A 16,971-nucleotide genomic window follows, 5' to 3' on the forward strand; every position below is an offset into this window, starting at 1 on the left:
GAGTTTGGGATTAGCAGATGCAAACTATTATATACAGGATGGATAAACAAAGTCCTACTGTATGGCACAGGGAACAATATTCAATATCCTGTGATAAACCACAATCAAAAAGAATATGGAAAACAATATATATGCATGTATGACTGAATCACTTTGCTGCACAGCAGTGATTAACACAATACAGTAAATCAACTATACGTCAATAAAAATTCTTTTTTTAGAAATGTCTTCCAGTGTTTGGTAAATTACCAGTTCTGGTGCATCTGGGGGCACTGGGAAGATGAATTGCAACACCAGTGAACTGACCTGAACTCTGTCCATCAACCATTCTGAGCAGCTTAATTTCTCTGTGAGATATTTGTTGAGCTTGTACTTTGAAATAGACACTCTGAAAAAAAAAAAAGAAATAGAAGCTTTAGATTGAAAAACGAATGAAGCACAGTTCCTGCCTTCAAGACGTTCCAAGTCTAAGAGACAAAGACATGTAAACAGGTAGTAAAAATAAAGTGTGATTGAGGCTATAACGGAGGTTTGCACAGAGAGGGGTGGGGAAGCACAGAACAGAAAGGGCCAAAGTTCCTGGAGGTATCAGAAGAGACTTCATAGAAAGGAAGACTTTCGACCTGGGTCTGGAGGATCAGTAAAAATTTGCCAAGGAGGGAAGGGAGGGTGCATGCAGATTTCAAGCAGAAGGAAAAGCATGTGTAAAGGAACAAAAACCAAAGAAAGGTATATCCATCAGAATAGCCTGGTGACAACCCCAAAATCTTAGCAGCATAGGCGCAAAGGTTTGTTTCTCACATTCATCAATTGGTCGGGACCTGCTGGCAGAGTAGCCGCCATCTTGAACTTTGCTGGTCCCTGTGGCGGAGGGGAATCAAGCCAGGTTTGCACAGCAGTTGGTGGATTGCTCTGTCCTGGAAGTGACACACATCACTTCCACTCTGGCCGGAACTGATGACACAGCCTCACCCCACAAGGGGGCCTGGAAAGGCAATCTTATCATGCACCCAGAAGGTGGAGAGCTGCAGTGATTTGCAAACAGCGCTAATAACCACACCAAAGGCACTGCAGAAGGCTGTGTGTTCAGGAAATGGTGCTGGAGGTGCTGGTGGTTAGAATGCAGGGAGCAGAGACGGGAACACAGAATAGGCTGGAAGAAATTGAAGGATCTGTTTGTGAAAGGCCTTCACTGTCCTTCTTTTGGGCCCCAAAATAAAAATTTTAAGTGCTTCAACAAGTGTGACAATCAGGGTTGAAAACAGCCACACCCCACCTTGCAGTTCAGGAACGGCTGTGTCACCCACAGATCGTACATGGGCTTGTGGCTGCTTTTCTGATCCTGGTAGAACACAGCCTTAAGCACGACGGAACCCTGGACACCTTTGAAGGAATTCGAACCAACAACTCCAGAGGTTGCAGTATTGCTTCCTACATTCCTACTTTTGATGTTAGTAATGTATTTCAATTTCTAGTCTTTAAGGAATCTTGAGGTCTGGGGTGAGGTCCTACATATGTGCCAAGGATGGACTGATTAGCTCGGACTCTAAAATGCAATCTCCTTTTGGGGCATCTCTGCAGTCCTAAGTCTCAGAAACAGTCAGGAGCATCACTGAATCTTAATTCCAGTCCGATAGACTATTAGCTCTAGTCCAATACAATCGTAACTCCAGTCCAACAGAGCCCTAGTGTGCTGTTATTGGTGAGTGGGTGGGTACTCCATGCAAAAATGACTTTGCAAACAGCCTGACGCAGGAACCAAGCCAACAAGTAATCAGGTTTGTCAGTCGGTCTGGTGAGAGCTGTTTGCAAGTTCAGGCTTTTCCCTTAGGGCTACAGAGAAACAACAGAGTAGGTGCAAGTGTGGGGTTTTCTTTTTAAAACACAACTGGTGTGAAAGGCATCTAGCTTGTGTTCTGATATTGGTCCACTGAATTCAGAGCACAAACCAGAGCAAGGTGTTTGTGTGAAAAGAAAGAACCCAGGTCTCCTCTGATGTCTAACCCACTCCCTGACTTCAGGCATTTTCCAGTCCTTTCTCCAAATGAGGGTACCATATGGGTGTGGAGAAGAAAACACCAGCAAAGCACTCTGGACTTCTCAGAAGAAAGCCAGTAGGTAAACATAAGGTATTAACAGTATGCACTTTTACTTTTTAATAGCTGTCACATCTGGCTCTTTGTTTTCTGCCCAGATTATAAAATGAATGCTTTAAGAATTAAAAAAATATCCTACCAAAAACACATCCACCCACAAGACTTCCACTGGATGGTTGCATTTTAGATTCAATGTCAGTAGTCTTGGAATGTCTTGGATTCTTGTCTCCAGCAGGGGTTTTCTAGCTGCAGGAAACCTCATTAGCCAGACCCTGCCAATACCTTATTCCCTAAGAGCATCTCGGCATCGTGGGCATTAACTCTTCAAAATCAAAACCTTAAAAATCTGTAAACAGCAACATATGAGTATTTTTGTATAAACCATAGACCTACAAGTGGAGACCAATAGTTTTTACAAAAGCAAATGACTTGTCACTTAATTTTTTAAAAAGGATATGCTCCTTCGAGGTGACAGAGTGCCCCTGGAGGCCTTCATCGTTCTATTTCTCCAAAGTGTTTCTAAAAACAGAGGAAACATGAGGGGGAAATATTCACCCGAAAGTTATGGGGAAAAAAATCATTTAAGTGCTTCTCAGCATTCCTGGTCCAACGGCTTTTCCAGAGTTCACAGACAGAGGCAGCCGTGGCATTTATACCCCAGATGGACATAAACCAGACTGTGGGATTATTGGGGCATTAACTACACCCGTGACAAAATGTCTAAAACTGACAATGTTGAGGAAAGATATTTAAATTACCACCCAGAAGAAGAGCCTTTCTTCTAATTGAATTTAGACAGGAACTAAGAAGGGGGCCAAGTAAGGATCTTGGGCCTGAATAGCCCTGGAGCGCCCCTCCTTCCCCATCACTCTCCTCCCAGGAGACGCCCAGGCTTCCAAATCTCAGACAGCTCGGCGGTCCCCTCAAGGTTAACAGTGCTGTTTCCTGTTGAACCACCCAGAAACAACACTGGAAGTGGGTTTATTTTTACCCCAGGCTTTGTCATCTATCATTCCTGAAAAACTAAGAGAGAAAAGTCGGTTTGGGCCGAGTATCCTGTAGAATATTCAAGATCTCTGTGCAGGATCTGGCCCTCCATCTGCCACGTTTATCTTATTTGGAGTGTCCTCCTTCTTCTCCCTGCCAAGTTTCCTCATTAGCAAGCATATCTGTATTCCAAACAAGAGGCCGTCTCTCTTGGTCTGGCGCCCAAGAGATTCTGTGATGATGTCACAATACAGCCCTTGTGATATCATAGCTTCTTTCATGGAAACAAATCCTTTGTACCCTGGATGACATGGTATATTTAACCAGAAGTTTGGGGGTAATAAGTGTAGAGATCTCTTGCAGATTTCTTCAGCACACATACAGCAAAAACTCACTTTATTGAAGGGCCTTCTCTCTGGATTCAGGTATATTTCATGGCTGGAGAGTATCTTTTCCTTGGTCTCCAGGATGGCACTGTGATGACCCCAGTCCCACTCCCTTTGCTCTCTTGTTTCCATTTAATTTCCAGCTCTTTCCTATTTCCAGTGGATTTTTCCCAAGGTAGGACTACTTCCTACCTCCTCTTCTCAAACCCGACAAATGCCCCTTTCCGTGTTTTTTGACAGATAAGGAAACCAAGGCATCAGATCTTGCCCAAAGGCACACATCTATGTGGAAAAGAATGGAGCCCACAGTTCAGTTCTATCTGAAAGCAAAACCCAGTAGATTGTACTTCCTCTGAGCAAATAATTGAAAGGAGGGATTTGGGTGATAGTCAAGGGTCACCATCCATGACCTTTATGTTTCTCATCACACAACAACTCTCATGCAAAAATCCTGGCAACAAAATCTGTTTCTCACATCCATACACTTATTTATAAATAAGCACTAAAGCCAAATTCAGAAACGAACTACCCGGGAAAAGCTTTTAAGCCTGTCATGATCACTATCTGGTCCTGAGAATGAATGGTGCTGTGACCAGGGGTCCTGCCCAGGGGGTTCTATTCAGTTGCACAGGGTGGGGAAGCGGTGATAGTTATTTACTGATAACCATACAGATGTTTACGCTCAGCTGTCCGCCTTATGTTGGGAAAGTGGGGTTTCCCCAGCTCCCGGACGTGCACTGACCCCTAACACACCTGTGTAGATCTGACTTTTGCCCATGGCATTCCCAGAGGAGGTTTAAGTCACCAGGCAATTAAAACCCAAGGTGCTGGGTTTGAAGCAAGGCAGCTTTTACCACGCCCAGTTAGAGCTCAGAAGTCCAGCCTCGCTCTGGAATCCCTGGGGTTGCTTCGAGATGTCTCCAGCATGACCAGGCACAAAGCTCCAATTCCTTCCCCATCACCGTACCAGCAAATTTCACCCCAAGTCAACAAATGCCATGTAAGAATTCTATCCTAAACCCTCCTACGGATCCCTGGCAGAAGGTCAGTGGGGGTTTTTCTTCTGTTGCTTGGCTAACTCAGATCTCTCCTCTCTCTGTGGCTGCCTTGAGGAGGCCAAGGTTCCAGGTTTTCTGGTTTCAAAATAAATTGGCAGAAATCTGAAGCGATGCCAATCCTGCCCTCCTGCCCTCAGGCAGCTGGGTCCCAGTGGGAGGTCTCTTAGCAACCAGGCTCAAGTCAAATATTTGGGCGTCTGGACACACGGATCGGGATGAGCTCATGAACAAAAACTCTCAACCCAGCTACCGAGGGTTAGGAAAGGATGCCGAGCCCCTTGGTCACCTCCCTGCACTGGGTGAAGCTGTGACTCATGAGGACTGTTCAATTAGAGGCAGCCCCAAGCTGGCAGGCCAGGCGTCCGACTTCTATTTCTGGCTTGATATGTATCCTTGGACAACACACTTGAACTTTTTTGCTGCTCTGCCTACATAAAGCCCAGAGTTTTCATGTGACCCTCTGCATGCAGTCTTTGAGCCAGAAATCAGAATATTCAGACTCACGGAGGGCATGAGCTCCAGTTCAACTCAGAAGTAAACCAGGAGGAAGGAGGCTTTCAGAGCCCTCTTCCCCCCACCTGCATCCTCCCCACAACCTTCCCTGCCAGTGACAAATGGTGAATGGGCGGGAGAAGGGGGCATATGGGTGCTAGCCAAGAGAGTTTCACATCTTTTACTTTCCAGCCCCAAACCCCAGCTTTATGCTACTCTTGTGTACACATCAAATTTGGCTTCGGATGCTAATTTGAATTGATATCCTCATGCACAGGGAAGGCTGTATCTCAACTTTTTACATCTATAAAACAGAGCTTGGGACTTCTCTGGTGGTCCAGGGGTCAGAACTCCATGCTTCCACTGCAGGCGGTTCAATCCCTGCTTGGGAACTAATATCCTGCAAGCCATGCAATGCAGACGAAAGAAAGAAAGAAAGAAAGAAACAAGGAAGGAAAGAAAGAAAGAAAGAAGAAAGAAAGAAAAAGAAAGGAAGAAAGAAGGAAGGAAGGAAGGAAAGAAGGAAGGAAGGAAGGAAGGAAGGAAGGAAGGAAGAAAAAAAAACATGGAACTTTTAAATCCTAGTCTCCTGATCTTTTGAGAAATGGGCTGGTCAGGGCTCCCCTTCCTCAGCCAGCACGTGCCCGTCATAATTATCCATCGTGCCATGCCATGGGACATTTAAGTTGCTTATTTCCATGTGCACAGATGTCTAACCTCTTCATTGAGTCCCAAAAGACAGATGCCGTGTCTCATATCCCCTTGTCATCTTTTTTTTTTTAACATCTTTATTGGGGTATAATTGCTTTACAATGGTGTGTTAGTTTCTGCTGTATAACAAAGTGAATCAGCTCTCTATATACATATATCCCCATATCTCCTCCCTCTTGCGTCTCCCTCCCACCCTCCCTATCCCACCCCTCTAGGCGGTCACAAAGCACCAAGCTAATCTCCCTGTGCTATATGGCTGCTTCCCACTAGCTATCTATTTTACATTTGGTAGTTTATATATGACCATGCCACTCTCTCACTTCGTCCAGGCTTACCCATCCCCCACCCTGTGTCCTCAAGTCCATTCTCTACGTCTGCGTCTTTATTCCCATCTTGCCCCTAGGTTTTTCATAACCAATTATTTTTTTTAGATTCCATATATATGTGTTAACATACGGTATTTCTTTTTCTCTTTCTGACTTACTTCACTCTGTATGACAGACTCTAGGTCCATCCACATCACTACAAATAACTCAATTTCATTTCTTTTTATGGCTGAGTAATATTCCATTGTATATATGTGCCACAACTTCTTTATCCATTCGTCTGTCAATGGACACTTAGGTTGCTTCCATGTCCTGGCTATTGTAAATAGAGCTGCAATGAACATTGTGGTACATGACTCTTTTTGAATTATGGTTTTCTCAGGGTATATGCCCAGTAGTGGGATTGCTGGGTCATATGGTAGTTCTATTTTTAGTTTTTTAAGGAACCTCCGTACTGTTCTCCATAGTGGCTGTATCAACTTACATTCCCACCAACAGTGCAAGAGGGTTCCCTGTTCTCCACACCTTCTCCAGCATTTACTGTTGTAGATTTTTTGATGATGGCCATTCTGACCGGTGTGAGACGATACCTCATTGTGGTTTTGATTTGCATTTCTCTAATGATTAGTGATGTTGAGCATCCTTTCATGTGTTTGTTGGCAATCTGTATATTATTCTTTGGAGAAGTGTCTATTTAAGTCTTCTGCCCATTTTTGGATTGGGTTGTCTGTTTTCTTGATATTGAGCTGCATGAGCTGTTTGTATATTTGGGAGATTAATCCTTTGTCAGTTGCTTCATTTGAAAATATTTTCTCCCATTCTGAGGGTTGTCTATTGGTCTTGTTTATGGTTTCCTTTGCGAGCAAAATCTTTGAAGTTTCATTAGGTCCCATTTGTTTATTTTTGTTTTTATTTCCATTTCTCTAGGAGGTGGGTCAAAAAGGATCTTGCTCTGATTTGTCATAGAGTGTTCTGCCTATGTTTTCCTCTAAGAGTTTGATAGTTTCTGGCCTTACATTTAGGTCTTTAATCCATTTTGAGCTTATTTTTGTGTATGGTGTTAGGGAGTGTTCTAATCCCATACTTTTTTTTTTTTTTTTTTGCGGTATGCGGGCCTTTCACTGTTGTGGCCTCTCCCATTGCAGAGCACAGGCTCCGGACGCGCAGGCTCAGCAGCCATGGCTCACGGGCCCAGCCGCTCCGTGGCATGTGGATCTCCCCAGACTGGGGCACAAACCCGTTTCCCCTGCATCGGCAGGCGGACTCTCAACCATTGCGCCACAAGGGAAGCCCTAATCTCATACTTTTACATGTACCTGTCCAGTTTTCCCAGCACCACTTATTGAAGAGGCTGTCCTTTCTCCACTGTATATTCCTGCCTCCTTTATCAAAGATAAGGTGACCATATGTGTGTGGGTTTGTCTCTGGGCTTTCTATCCTATTCCATTGATCTATATTCCTGTTTTTGTGCCAGTACCATACTGTCTTGATTACTGTAGCTTTGTAGTATAGTCTGACGTCAAGGAGCCTGATTCCTCCAGGTCCGGTTTTCTTCCCCAAGATTGCTTTGGCTATTCCGGGTCTTTTGTGTTTCCATAAAAAATGTGAAAATTTCTGTTTAGTTCTGTGAAAAATGCCATTGGTAGTTTGACATGGATTGCATTGAATCTGTAGACTGCTTTGGGTAGTATACTCACTTTTACAATGTTGATTCTTCCAATCCAAGAACATGGTATAGCTCTCCATCTGTTTGTATCATCTTTAATTTCTTTCATCAGTGTCTTATAGTTTTCTGCATACAGGTCTTTTGTCTCCTTAGGTAGGTTTATTTCTAGGTATTTTATTCTTTTTGTTGCAGTAGTAAATGGGAGTATTTCTGTAATTTCTCTTTCAGATTTTTTCATCATTAGTGTACAGGAATGCCAGAGGTTTCTGTGCATTAATTTTGTATCCTGCTACTTTACCAAATTCACTGATTAGCTAGTAGTTTTCTGGTAGCATCTTTAGGAATCTCTATGTATAGTGTCATCTACAAACAGTGACAGTTTTACTTCTTCTTTTCCCATTTGGATTCCTTTTATTGCTTTTTCTTCTCTGATTGCTGTGGCTAAAACTCCCAAGACTGTGTTGAATAACAGTGGTGAAAGTGGGCAACCTTGTCTTTTTCCTGATCTTAGTGGAAATGGTTTCAGTTTTTCACTATTGAGAACAGCGTTGGCTGTGGGTTTATCATATATGGCCTTTATTATGTTGAGGTAAGTTCACTCTATGCCTACTTTCTGGAGGGTTATTATCATAAATGGTGTTCAATTTTGTCGAATGATTTTCTGCATCTATTGAGATGATCATGTGATTTTTCTCCTTCAAGTTGTTAATATGGTTTATCACGTTGACTGATTTGCATATCTTGAAGAATCCTTGCATTCCTGGGATGAATGCCACTGGATCATGTTGTATGATCCTTTTAATGTGCTGTTGGATTCTGTTTGCTAGTACTTTGTTGAGGATTTTTGCATCTATGTTCATCAGTGATATTGGCCTGTAGCTTTATTTTTTTGTGACATCTTTGTCTGGTTTTGGTATCAGGGTGATGGTGGCCTCGTAGAATGAGTTTGGGAGTGTCCTTCCCTCTGCTATATTTTGGAAGAGTTTGAGAAGGATAGGTGTTAGCCCTTCTCTAAATGTTTGATAGAATTCACCTGTGAAGCCATTTGGTCCTGGGCTTTAGTTTGTTGGAAGATTTTTAATCACAGTTTCAATTTCAGTGCTTGTAATTGGTCTGTTCATACTTTCTATTTCTTCCTGATTCAGTCTTGGCAGTTGTGCTTTTCTAAGAATTTGTCCATTTCTTCCAGATTGTCCATTTTGTTGGCATAGAGTTGCTTGTAGTAATCTCTCATGATCTTTTGTATTTCTGCAGTGTCAGTTGTTACTTCTCCTTTTTCATTTCTAATTCTATTGATTTGAGCCTTCTCCCTTTTTTTCTTGATGAGTCTAGCTAATGGTTTATCAATTTTGTTTATCTTCTCAAAGAACCAGCTTTTAGTTTTATTGATCTTTGCTATCATTTCCTTCATTTCTTTTTCATTTATTTCTGATCTGATCTTTATAATTTCTTTTCTTCTGCTAACTTTGGGGGTTTTTTGTGCTTCTTTCTCTAATTGCTTTAGGCATAACGTTAAGTTGTTTATTTAAGATGTTCCTTGTTTCTTAAGGTAGGATTGTATTGCTATAAACTTCCCTCTTAGAACTGCTTTTGCTGCATCCCATAGGTTTTGGGTTGTCGTGTTTTCATTGTCATTTGTTTCTAGGTATTTTTTAATTTACTCTTTGATTTCTTCAGTGATCTCTTAGTTATTTAGTAGTTTAGCCTCCCTGTGTGTTTTTTACAGAATTTCCCCTGAAATTGATATCTAGTCTTATAGCACTGTGGTCAGAAAAGATACTTGATACAATTTCAATTTTCTTAAATTTACCAGGGCTTGATTTGTGAACCAAGATATGATCTATCCTGGAGAATGTTCCATGAGCACTTGAGAAGAAAGGGTATTCTGTTGTTTTTGGGTGGAACATCCTATAAATATCAATTAAGTCCATCTTGTTTAATGTGTCATTTAAAGCTTGCATTTCCTTATTTATTTTCATTTTGGATATCTGTCCATTGGTGAAAGTGGGTGTTAAAGTCCCCTACTATGATTGTGTTACTGTTGATTTCCCCTTTTATGGCTGTTAGTATTTGTGCTCCTATGTTGGGTGCATAAATATTTACAATTGTTATATCTTCTTCTTGGATCGATCCCTTGATCATTATGTAGTGTCCTTCTTTGTCTCTTAAGCTGCTACTCCAGCTTTCTTTTGATTTCCATTTGCATGGAATATCTTTGTCCATCCCCTCACTTTCAGTCTGTATGTGTCCTTAGGTCTGAAGTGGGTCTCTTGTAGAGAGCATATATACGGGTCTTGTTTTTGTATCCATTCAGCCAGTCTATATCTTTTGGTTGGAGTATTTAAGCCATTTACATTTAAGGCAATTATCGATATGTAAGTTCTATTACCATTTTCTTAATTGTTTTGGGTTTGTTATTGTAGGTCTTTTCCTTCTCTTGTGTTTCCTGCCTAGAGAAGTTCCTTTAGCATTTGTTGTAAAGCTGGTTTGGTGGTGCTGAATTCTCTTAGCTTTTGCTTGTCTGTAAAGGTTTTAATTTCTCCATCGAATCTGAGTGAGATCCCTGCTGGGTAGAGTAATCTTGGTTGTAGGTTCTTCCCTTTCATCCCTTTATATATGTCGTGCCACTCCCTTCTGGCTTGCAGAGTTTCTGCTGAAAGATCAGCTGTTAACCTTATGGGGATTCCCTTGTATGTTATTTTTCCCTTGCTGCTCTTAATATTTTTTCTTTGTATTTAATTTTTGATAGTTTGATTAATATGTGTTTTGGTGTGTTTCTCCTTGGATTTATCCTGTATGGGACTCTCTGTGCTTCCTGGACTTGATTGACTATTTCCTTTCCCATATTAGGGACGCTTTCAACTATAATCTCTTCAAATATTTTCTCAGTCCCTTTCTTTTTCTCTTCTTCTTCTGAGACCCCTATAATTCGAATGTTGTTGTGTTTAATGTTGTCCCAGAGGTCTCAGAGACCGTCCTCAATTAGCTTCATTCTTTTTTCTTTATTCTGCTCTGTGGTAGTTATTTCCACTATTTTATCTTCCAGGTCACTTATCCGTTTTTCTGCCTCAGTTATTCTGCTGTTAATTCCTTCTAGAGAATTTTTAATTTCATTTATTGTGTTGTTCATCATTGTTTGTTTGCTCTTTAGTTCTTCTAGGTCCTTGTTAAACATTTCTTGTATTTTCTCCATTCTAGTTCCATGATTTTGGATCATATTTACTATCATTAGTCTGAATTCTTCTTCAAGCTGACTACCTATTTCCTCTTCGTTTGTTTGATCTGGTGGGTTTTTACCTTGCTCCTTCATCTGCTGTGTGTTTCTCTCTGTTATCATTTTGCTTAACTTACTGTGTTTGGGGTCTCCTTTTCTCAGGCTGCAGGTTTGTAGTTCCCATTGTTTTTGGTGTCTGCCCCAAGTGGGTAAGTTTGGTTCAGTGGGTTGTGTAGGCTTCCTGGTAGAGGGGACTGGTGCCTGTGTTCTGGTGGATGCAGCTGGATCTTGTCTTTGTGGTGGACAGGACCATGTCCCGTGGTGTGTTTTGGGGTGTCTGTGAACTTAACATGATTTTAGGCAGCCTCTCTGCTAATGGGTGGGGTTGTGTTTCTGTCTTGCTAGTTGTTTGGCATAAGGTGTCCAGCACTGTAGCTTGCTGGTCATTGAGTGGAGCTGGATCTTAGCATTGAGATGGAGGTCTCTGGGAGAGCTGTCGCCGTTTGATATTACATGGAGCCGGGAAGTCTCTCGTGGACCAATGTCATGAACTTGGCTCTCCCACCTCAGGGGCTCAGGACTGACACCCAGCTGGAGAACCAAGACCCTTTTGGGAAGTCTGAGGTCTTCTGCCAGGGTTCAGGTGTTCTGTAATTGTTCCACATGTCGATGTATTTTTTGATGTATTTGTGGGGAGGAAGGTGATCTCCATGTCTTACTCTGCCGCCATCTTGAAAGTCCCTCTATTTAGTTATTTATTTGTTTGTTTGTTTATTTTTGGCTGCATTGGGTCTTTGTTGCTGCGTGTGGGCTTTCTCTAGTGGCAGCAAGTGGGGGCCACTCTTCGTTGCTGTGCATGGGCTCCTCATTGCACTGGTTTCTGTTGTTGTGGAGCACGGGCTTTATGCACATGGGCTTCAGTAGTTGTGGCTCGCGGGCTCTAGAGTGCAGGCTCTGTAGTTGCGGCACACAGGGTTAGCTGCTTTGCAGCATGTGGGATCTTCCTGGACCAGGGCTTGAACCCATGTTCTTGTAGACAGCATATATATGGGTCTTGATGGTTCCCTAATGTCCCCAGTAGAAGTAAATGTCCTATGATTTCCCCCATCCCCTCTATATCCTGCCTCTCCCCCAACTTCTGTTTCTTAGAATCAGGAGAAGCTCCGTTTATACAACAGATCCCTCTGGCTCTGGCCCCATGTTTCTCAAGCTTAGTCACCACAATAGATTAATTGAACACCGAGCTGGCCCCCAAAGCCATTCTGTAGTGAAGCAGATCCCACAACAAGCTAATTAGAAATCAAGATGCAACCACTGGGGGGACTTCCCTGGTGGCGCAGTGGTTAAGAATCCCCCTACCAGTGCAAGAGACACGGGTTCAAGCCTTGGTCCGGGAAGGTCCCACATGCCACAGAGCAACTAAGCCCAGGTGCCACAACTACTGAGCCTGCGCTCTAGAGCCCGCATGCCACAACAACTGAAGCCCATGTGCCTAGAGCCTGTGTTCCGCAACAAGAGAAGCCACCGCAATGAGAAGCCCACACACCGCAACAGAGAGTGGCCCCTGCTCGCCACAACTAGAGAAAGCCTGCATGCAGCAACAAAGACCCAGTGCAGCCAGAGAGTGGCCCCTGCTCGCCACAACTAGAGAAAGCCTGCGTGCAGCAACAAAGACCCAGTGCAGCCATAAAGAAAGAAAGAAAGAACATGCAACCACTGGAAGCAGCTTTATCACCCATCGGAGCTGACAGCAGAGAGATGCCCACGGGGCTGTCAATGGCTCTCCTTGCTCCCATCAGCCTGGTCCTTGTCCTAAAGCCGTGACTGCCATGTTCTGCCTCTAGTTCCAGCCCACAGCCCCATCTGATGATGTGATGTCCTCATCACACCGGGAGGTTGTAAGAGCGCCCATGCACTGCACAGGAAATGGTTCCCAGAAGTAATTCCTTTCACTGGGGTCGGGTTGGGGGGTGGCTCTATAGATTCTAAAGAGTGTTCACACTGAAGAAAGTCTGCAGTTCTGGAATGCTGGGCTGCCTAGTCTCAGGAGGATTGGGGGATACAAAGAAGTGACTTGCTTCCCATTTAAGAAATTACATAAATCTTTCCTGAAATCATTGGCTGCCACCCTGCAGAGGAGCACAGAACAATTCCTTACCCGCCTATGAGACACATTAGTGCCCGGGGAAGAATTAGAGCCACCCCTCATTATCTTTGGATGTTCACAAGGTGACTGTGCTGCCACATCACTGTCTGTGGACCACGTGCTTCAGTTCGCTTTGCCGGTTGTAAGGATGAATTTATACCCATTCATCCATTTACACTCTTGGCCATCTCCCTGCCCTGTGACCAGTGGCAGACACTTAGGGAATGTCTGGCTGTGGGCTGCAGCCATGGAAAAGAGCAAAGCTCGCTGGTTTAGACCTGGTCTGACCTGTTCTTAATGGTCAGGGGACCAGGAGGGCAGGTGTACCTGCCGTAGAGCCATTCCCGGCATCTGGCAATTCCATAATTCCTACCTACTCCAATAACCAGAAATCATAGTCTGGAAGTCCATGGGCTCAATCGAGCCTCTATATATGATTTGTTTTGGCCAGAGAAAGTTTGATTTTTGTTTTTTAAGTTGCCAACATCTAAAATGTAAGAGATTTCATACAAAAATCTGGATTCCTTGCTGCCCTTGAAAAATCAGAAGCTTTAGCAACACTTTTTTTTTTTTTTGCAGCTGTCCTTTTTTTCTTTTTTTTTTTTAACATCTTTCTTGGAGTATAATTGCTTTACAATGGTGTGTTAGTTTCTGCTGTATAACAAAGTGAATCAGCTATACATATACATACATCCCCATTTAGTAACACTTTTGATTAGCTGTCATCACTTGGAGCTGAATAGTCCTGCTTGTTTAGATAGAGCCCTCCAGCCACCGGAGTTCTACTACACATGGAACCAGGTATTGTGGGGCCTGAAGCTTGTGTAATTTGGGGTGACGTCTCTAAAAAAATAAATCAAAATTTTAACTAGGGGGAGGGATAAATTGGGAGATTGGGATTGACATATATACACTACAATATATAAAAGAGATAACTAAGAACTTACTGTATAGCACAGGGAACTCCACTCATTACTGTGTAATGACTTATATTGGAATAGAACCTAAAAAAAAGAGTGGGGACTTCCCTCGTGGCGTAGTGGTTAAGAATCTGCCTGCCAATGCAGGGGACACGGGTTCGAGGCCTGGTCCGGGAAGATCCTACATGCCACGGAGCAACTAAGCCCGTGCACCACAACTACTGAGCCTGCACTCCAGAGCCCGCGAGCCACAACTACTGAAGCCTGGGCACCTAGAGCCCGTGCTCCGCAGCAAGAGAAGCCACTGCAATGAGAAGCCCGCGCACCGCAACGAAGACTAGCCCCCGCTCACCGCAACTAGAGAAAGCCCGTGCGTAGCAACAAAGACCCAACACAGCCAAAAATAAATAAATAAAATAAAAATTTTTAAAAACCTTAAAAAAATAAAATAAAATAAAAAAGAGTGGATGTATGTATATGTATAACTGATTCACTTTGCTGTACAGCAGAAACTAACATATTATAAAGCAACTATACTCCAATAGAAATTAATTTTTTTAAAATTTTAAATAAAATTAAATATTTTAATTAAAAAAAAAATTAACTAGAAAATTGTTAGGGCCTCTCCAAGGGCTTGAGCAAGTGAATGGTCAGGAAGCTCGAAGGTCTTGAGCCTCCACAGTAAAGCCAGCTCAGGTCTCCAATCCCAGCCTCTCCTCCCCAGCCCAAGGCCTGCGAGAGCTGCCCATCCAGCTGTGTAGGCCTCTGAGCCCGTGACCTCTTGCTTGTGCGTTGTTGCCATCTGCTCCTGCCACCATGTTTCTTTCCAGGCCTGATTTCCAGTATAAGCACAGATGGGCCCTCGCCCTGAACAGCTGGCCCCACCTTCCCTAAAACTCCAGCCACTAAAAGAAAGGATAACTTCATTTCAGGTCATAAAAAGAAGTCCTCTGCTTTGTGAGGTTAAAAGGAGAGGAGAGCCCAAGCGTTCCCCTAGATGTCACATAGAAAGTGACTCCTTAGCAGCAAGGAGGTCTGTGAAGAGCCACACAAAGTTGGGGGGGCAGTGGGGACGGGTGCAGAATAAATGTCTGTTCGGTCTGCAAACTCGTTTCCCTTACATCTGGGATGCTCATTTGGCTTACGGATGGTCCATGGTCTCTAAATGACCTTGTTTTGGGAGGCCAGGTGAGGGGGAGACATGTCCCCCCATAAATGTTTTCCAAATGGGTGGTGGACTGTATTACCACAATTAGATTAGCAAGGAGATAACCTGCAATACTGACTGAGCATCTACTATGCACTAACCCTACCTCTTGTGTAACAAGTTTTGTACTAGACACATGCTGGGCTGCCCTGTGGGTATTTGTAACCTAGTTTCAGAAACAGACCCACAGAGAACAGTTAGGTCACAGGGAAATACAATAAAGGCTTGTAGGAATTCAGAGGCTGGCCTGGGAAGATGTTCCTGGAATAGAGGTGAACCCCAGGGGCCCTGAATGTGCAAGGATCAGCAATGAGGAAATTCCAGGTGGTGAGAAGCGCTTGGGAGACCAGGAGGTCTGGGCTCTGGAGGGCTAGAGGGTGGGCTGGGAGCAAAGAGAAATAAAAAGGAAAGAAGGGGGCTTCCCTGGTGGCGCAGTGGTTGAGAGTCCGCCTGCCGATGCAGGGGACACGGGTTCGTGTCCCGGTCCGGGAGGATCCCACATGCCGCGGAGCAACTAAGCCAGTGCACCACAACTACTGAGCCTGTGCTCTAGAGCCCGCCAGCCACAGCTACTGAGCCCACGTGCCTAGAGCCTGTGCTCCTCAACAAGAGAAGCCACTGTGATGAGAAGCCCACAGGCACCACAATGAAGAGTAGCCCCCGCTCACCGGAACTAGAGAAAGCCCACGCGCAGCAACGAAGACCCAATGCAGCCAAAAATAAATAAATTAATTAATTAATTTAAAAAAGAAAAGGAAAGAAGGCAGGGAACCTATCAGGAAGGGATTGAATTCTAGATAAAGGTTTCTGGATTGTGTGACTCATTGATAGAGTACAATAAATAAAAATGCCTGTGGGCAGTGCTTTTCAGTTTACTGAAAATAAACATTGCAGTTTATCCCACTTGACTCTTAGGTATACTCTGCATTACACAACACAGGTTTATTAGAAAATCCAGGCGAGCGCCAAACCAAAAAACTCAACCATCAATAACCGCTGTTAAGATTTTGGTATGTTTGCTTCCTGTTTTATTTCTAAACATAATTTTTCTTCAGAAATGGGATGAATATTTTTCACTAAACACCGTTTTATGAGACTTTCCCCATGTCACTGAATATTCTTTGAGGACCAGATGTTTACCAGCTGCATGCTATTCCTTTTTTTGGTGTACCAAATGTGATTAATGATTGTTTTCTGTTAAACTTTTAAGTTGTCTCCTATTTTCATTAGTATAAATAATGCCTCAGTGAGCATTCCAGTATATAAATATCAGTCTGCACTTCTCTGATTACTTCATGATATGAAATTACTAGGGCAAAAGGTGTAAGTATTTTGAGAACTCTGAATATATACTGACAAATTGTTTTAAAAAAAGATTTTACCAATTTACACATTCATCAGGAGTACGTGAAAGGGCTTGTTTTCCTACAGATACACCCTATAGTTAAGTACTATTTTTAAATTTGATAAATGAAAAATGGAATTTTTTCAGAATCTCATCTAAATAATTATTTTTGTTAATCATGAATTTGAATTTTTAATGCGTTTTTCATTAATGTGTACCTCTATTTTCTAATAAACCTGTATTGTGTTCATTTATCTTTTGGATTTTTTATGGTTTGATTTTTACATTTCACTCTTAATCCATCTGAAATTCACTGTGACATGGCTTCACCTCCAATGGTGAAAAGTATGTAAGTTGAGACTTCTCCCAGATAGTCTGTTTTTCTACCATCAATCATTAAATAATTCATTAAATAAA

Source organism: Phocoena sinus, chromosome 2 (genome assembly GCF_008692025.1).
Source record: "Phocoena sinus isolate mPhoSin1 chromosome 2, mPhoSin1.pri, whole genome shotgun sequence".
Taxonomy (NCBI): Eukaryota; Metazoa; Chordata; class Mammalia; order Artiodactyla; family Phocoenidae; genus Phocoena; species Phocoena sinus.